The sequence below is a fragment of the Mizuhopecten yessoensis genome, unplaced genomic scaffold (genome assembly GCF_002113885.1).
Source record: "Mizuhopecten yessoensis strain PY_sf001 unplaced genomic scaffold, ASM211388v2 scaffold3135, whole genome shotgun sequence".
Lineage (NCBI taxonomy): Eukaryota > Metazoa > Mollusca > Bivalvia > Pectinida > Pectinidae > Mizuhopecten > Mizuhopecten yessoensis.
The window spans coordinates 545,450-551,905 of NW_018404893.1; the positions used below are offsets into that span (position 1 = coordinate 545,450).

At 36.9% G+C, this 6,456-nt stretch overlaps 1 long non-coding RNA gene across 1 annotated transcript; it reads left to right on the plus strand.

The window, feature by feature from the left end:
• Positions 1–144: 144 nt before the first annotated feature.
• On the plus strand, positions 145–4,131 carry LOC110447049. The gene is made up of 3 exons (XR_002462551.1): positions 145–442; positions 1,125–1,171; positions 1,453–4,131. It is a non-coding gene; the product is annotated as an uncharacterized LOC110447049 (long non-coding RNA).
• Positions 4,132–6,456: the final 2,325 nt, after the last annotated feature.

A 6,456-nucleotide genomic window follows, 5' to 3' on the forward strand; every position in this document is an offset into this window, starting at 1 on the left:
ATAAATAGAATTAAATATAATATATTTAATATATATTTATACAATGCATCTTATTTTAAACTAGTCTTCCGTATTTTGTTCATTCCGTAATATTGAACGATCAATTTTACCAAACAACACATGTGTACAGAAACAAGCGCAAAAGGGTACGATGTGCCCTTTGTGCACAATGTATACACGATGTGCGCACATAATATTTAGTGTATTGTGCGAATACCCATATAAAGTTTCGTGGAATTCTGCTCTACGGTTTTCGAAAAACATGTCGGAAACCTCGTCGGCCGAAGAAGTGAAAGAAATAAGAATAATTACCAGAATTCTTTAGCTTCTACCCGCTCCTTCAATGGTTCTGCATTGTTAATGAACCTATATATTTCCAAGCACTCTATCATTGTTACGGACATTGCAAAAGTCTCCAATCCGCAGCACACGTCGAACAAACGTAAGTGAATTTATTCTTTACCATTGTTTAGAATGCGTACATATTTAATCAATGTTTTTTATGTTCATAACTTGGTATCTCTTCTTTTACGGTAAATATACTGCACACATATTTGCTTCCATGTACATGTACAGTCATTATGTTTTTTTATATTTGTTTTTATTTAAAATGCTAAGTCTCTTTTTCAATCCTATGTGTTGGCTCATTCTTTTAATGCAGCTTCATATGTCATGGCTGTAAAAACGAAAGTTTGATTTTCAGACGTTTTAAAACGCAAACGTAATTATTTTTTGCTCAGATGTGGCTCCGATTTCCTGTCACGGTCACAAAGAATTTAACATGTTTGAAGTAAATAGTACTTTCATTCCAATATAAAAGGGTTCATGCTCAGGCATGCAGTGTACAATCATCTTCGTTGTAACTTTTTATTGTGTTACAGTGTTTAATAGTTTAGATAATTTCACACTATGTACTTGGGTTACTATAGTCTATAAGCAATCATTTTCATCTCTCATTGTAAACGATATAGCATGCCAATTCATATCGTACTATCGATTCAACCATATCTCACAGCACACTCATTCTGTTCTTATCAATTACTCGACCAAACCTCACCAACTCGTACGGATCTTCTAAAATACTTCTCACTGCACACCAACTAATGTCTATCTCTATCTTACAGCACGGATATCATGACGTCACTTCGTCGTCACCAATTCATCACATATCGTATGTATTTGTTATACTTAGCATATCTTGTCACTCACTACTATATACAGCTCATCATTATACAATTATTACCTTATGCTGAGTTGACATGAACAGTCCACCCTTATGGTGTTAATTCACTGAATATTATTGAAATAAAGGGGATTTCATAAAGGATTTAAATATTTATCGATAGTAGTTAATCTTTCCAGAGCAGTCTATGTACAAGCATGTAGCATAATAAAGCGAACTGTAACATCAGTTCATATAGATTGATAACAGAATGTATTATCTCGTTCCAGACCGACGATCCTTCAATACTGTTTGGCATCAGCGTTCTACAGCGCATGTTTTGAGATCAAGATTTCTTCTGTACATAAGCTAGTAGCTATGAATCGCTATACTTGGATTGCGTTAATTGTTTTACTTTTTGTGTGTATACTTGCACTGGTCCTCGGGATATATTTCGGAGTGAAGTCAGTTGAGGATGTAAAATCAAATGCCGTGTTTTATGCTTCATTCAGCGCCACTTTGGACATTGCCACAGTTCAACGTGAAGATATTGGTACCGAAAAAAATTATCTAAACGTTGAATGGAATTCAGCTACACAGAAAATGAATTTTAAACAAACTGAAGTGTTTTCATCGAACTATGATTGCGATCACGAACTCTCGTACATCATGGCAGATAATAAAGCGACTGTTAGTATTTCTCACTTGAATAGTTCCCTAGCATTCTGTGTACAGGAAGGTTTCCCGTCGCAATGGGTTAGCGTTTTCCAGCACATTTTGACAGTTGACAATTGGAGAAGCGGTGAAGAGTCAAGCAGATGTCGTGGGGACATCTGGAATACGAAATACATGACCGATACCGTTGAAATCTGCAATTATAACAACCAGTTAGAGTATGTTACATATCAGACCAAAGTGCCACGGTTACAAGTTGGACAAGAACTGGGGAGCAATATATTCAAATAAGAACCGATGTTCCGGATGGCCCGTGCAGCAATATTAGTAAAATAAGTTTCAGCGATGCGAATAATCCTCCAATAGTCAAAAGAGCTTCTGGAATATCTCCGGCCACGTGTTTGTTTGTGCATGGAGCTGGTACCAACGCGACTGGTAACTATGTTATTCAAGATTTTCCCGAATATTGGGGTGACATTAGAAAGTACACTTCAAATTGTACTTCGCATAAATTTCTTGTCTATAACAGTAAACACAACGGCTGGGACGATGACCATATACACCAGCACTTTTGTGATGTGGCTGCCACCAATGGAACTATAACTAACACGGTGATATTTTCACATTCTATGGGGAATTTAGTGATTGCAGCTGCACTGCACCGACAAAGGTGTACCTTCAATCAGACCACAAGCCGCTGGTTTTCTGTTCAAGGCCCGTGGACTGGAAGTGTTGTAGCTAATACTCTCTCAAAGATTTGCAGAAAACCTACATTTCTCCAGAGATTGATTCGCCGTTTATTGCGGGCGCAAGGTTTCTGTAAACTTACTGAAAATAGGGAATTTGATGTCTACACTGCACTTAAAACCGACTATATATCACCGACTGGGATACGTTATCATCATCTGATACAAATAGGGAAGAGGTTCGTATCTGGAGTGATGTGCGGAACCTCAAGTTGGGGGTTAGGGAAGGACATCATTGAAAGCGCTTCACTCACGTTCATGCAGTGGTACAGCAAGCTGAAGAAACCCAATGATGGCACGGTGGCATTCGACAGCTGCAAACTAAACGATGAACTGTTCGAAGCAATACGTTCCAATCCTTATTTCAAAGACAAATTCAATCATTTAGATGGCACTTGCAGGCATGGTGGGTATCCCTGTGAGTGGTATGAACACATGCACTGATAACTTGTTTATACAAAGTATAGTCACTATAGTATGGCATTACGCTTTAAGAAACGGTTCCGAAAAAGATATTCGATAAGTTATATGAACTGGTATTCTAAGAATTCTATTTATTTTCAATATGTAAACGGTGTGAACAATTCTATATCGGACAATAGGGATGTGAATTATGACTAAACATGGATATACAGAACACATAATGGAAATTAAGTATGTTTTTTAGATTTATGCATCGTTGTTCTAATGATGTTTTTTATGTTATTCCTATTTACAATTCAAAGGCTTTAAATTTGTATCAGTTCCAACTCGATTTAATCAAAGAGCAAAAGTCAGTCCTTATAGTTCAATTAAGACACATGTTTCAATGAATGAACCATCAAGGTTATTTATACCCCAAATACTTTCCAGATGTTTCTGTGAAAACATTTATTAGTTATTTATTGTTTGTTGAATTTCGTTTTTTATTTTAGTTTGCTTTGACTAATCCATTAAGCATTTATATATAAATTATATATATTAAAATTTAAACTAATCATTTAAACGGAAAAAAGTGTTTGTTTACCCATTTCTGATATTTGATAGATTGCATATTTGAGATAACTAGTAATATTGGTTAACGTGTCGACTAGCGCGGTGTTAATAGTACCGTTTATTTTATTTAATACAAGAAAAGTGCATGTTTGTTTGCCTCCCATAAAACTAGAGTCTGGGAGGAGATCATTCGTCTTACCTTGTTTTACCTGACTATCGACGCGGTCATTACATAACTTCAGAGTCGACATATGTATGTGAAATATGTTTTTTCCTCAAGTTAACAAAAAATCATTGCTGTTTTTTATTCATATTCAGTTTGTTTCTTCGGTTTATAATGCTAGTTAAGATTATTAAACATGGCTCATGGTCAAAAGCCACTATATACAACTGTACATCTTCATTACACTCTCTTCCATGTTTTTCTTCATATAATGACATATTGCTTATCCAAGATTTTATGGTATTGTAAACGTCGTTAAAAGGTGACGTCCTTTAAAATGTGCTCTTTGAACTATGATATCTTAATAAAAATCACTTACCTGATGAACAAATAAATGGTCGAAAGCGTTAGCAACTGTGTCATCTAGTTTGTTTTATAAATATGTATATTTCCTAACTACAATGATACAAAACTAGTTGTATACACCTGATTACTCCAAAGTTAGCAACGTACATTCACCTTCCAAAATGTTCCCAAAGTCATTGCTTAAAATACTTTTATTTAATGGCACTATAACTATAGTGAACTATTAATGATACATTAGTGAGTTAACAAAAGAAGAACTATTAAAAATTTGTAAAATTAAAATATCTCACGCACATGATCCCATATAGCTAGAACACGGACAGCCCTAAGGTAACCGCCAATCCCACATATTTCAAAGATTTCAAGTGATATTGTCACTCTTTTGCCTGTTCAATACGTGTTACATGTACTCGTAGTTTATTAGACTCATGGCATAAAATACATCTGCCAATAGACATTTCTCATTTTGAGGCAGACCTACCACGGAGCCAGAGACGGACACTGAAAGTAATAAAATCAGGTAACATCTCAAAATATTTTTCATTTCATCTGTATTAAGGATTCCTGTCCGCTGCTTGCGACAAAACACTAGAGAACGATATTTTAGTGTTCCTTACCTGTTTTCATTACATGTAAACTGATGAACCTCTCTTGGCTGATCTCCCCTTACTGGGGTTTTTTTCAGTATTTTTTTTTTTTTAAATTATGGTTTGTACTGAAAACAAAGACTCGGTGCATGCTAGAGTTGATCGCAGTAGTATAAAAATCCGAAAATTTACTCCCTGAAATGATCCATAGAACAGTCTTCTAAGAATAGCATAAAATGTTTTTTCATGTTATTGTTGCGAAGGAACACTCATTAACGTTACTTTGTCACGAAGGGATGCTAATAAACGTTCTTTTGACCAACCACCTCTATATACAACAATGCAAAGGAATTAAGTGACGAAAATGTGTGGAACAAGTACCTTCAGTTTAACGCTATTATAAAAAAAAGACACCGTGTAAACGTTAAACATTTCTTTCGTAATATGGAAATATCGTGTCCTAAGAAGTTTGTGGATGGTAAATTTAATCTGCAAATGTGATCCCTGTCACTCTAGTAAAAGAAAATATCTTCCAACTGATTATTTTGGCTCGGGGAATTTCTTTTAACTCAATCGGCGCCAGAAAAATACAACAGACGTCCCGGGTGAGAACCTTAACGGAGATGTTGAAATATCAATTACCACGGTCTGTAATTACCGGCTACATAAGTTCTTACCTGTTCGCTTACCTTTCGTCACTCACATGTGGGTCTACACACTCTGACATACCCTATACGCTACGTTCCATATACAATTATTTTTGAAATGTCCCCTATATATGTTTGTCTGGGTCTCTGTCTCCATGCTCCGTGCTAGGTCTGCCCAAAAATGAGAAAGGTCTAATAGAACGGTAGGCATTTCGCAATTCCTGTTTGCAAGAGCGCAACTCCACTCTTTCCGCCCACGGACAAGATGGAAACTAAGCGCAGGTGCGTAATGAATAGGCCCGTTTACCTCACTGCATGATCGTAAGAGGAGACTTATGGGGAGACCCTGCTGAAACTTCTGTTAAGAGGACATTGGAGAAACTAAGAATAGATCTTTCGTATCCAATTCGTATGTGTATCGTAAAAGGACACTAATGTCCCCCCCCCCCCCCCCCCCCCCCCCCCCCCCCCCCCCCCAGGTCAGTTGTGATCTAGTGGTGGTCAGTAGTGATCTATTGGTGATATGAGTGGTCAAGTGGTGATCAGTAGTGTTAAAGAGTTGGTCAAGAGGTGGTCAGTCGTGGTCAAGTGGCGGTCAGTAGTGGTCAATAGGTGGTCAGTAGTGGTCTAGCGGTTATCAGGATAGATCAAGTAACGGTTAGTTTGTCAAATGATAATTAGTTTAGGTCAAATATAGTTGTGTTCAGTAGGGTATAGTGGTGGTCAGTTGTGTTCAAGTAGTCGTCAGTATTGGTTGGGTAATGTTTAGTATTGGTAAAAAGGTGGTCAGTATTGATCAAGTTACGTCCAGAAGTGGTCAGGTAATAATAAGTAGTGGAAAGTGGTGGTTAGTGTGGTAAAGTGGTGGTCAGTAATAATCAAGTAGCTCCCACTCCAACTCCACAAACCCCCTTCCAAAGCCTCCATAATTCACTGAATGGAAAGTTTGGATGTCGTATATCGAGTCACGCGACACTTAGACTGGAAAAGGGTCAGGAACACTATTATGTACTTGACAAATGAATAAGAATCTATGCATCATCTTCAACACACAGAACATACCGTAGAAATCTTAACAGGTAGAGTCAAAAATGGACAAAGTATCAAAAAACGGTCTGAAAAAAATATCTCTTCA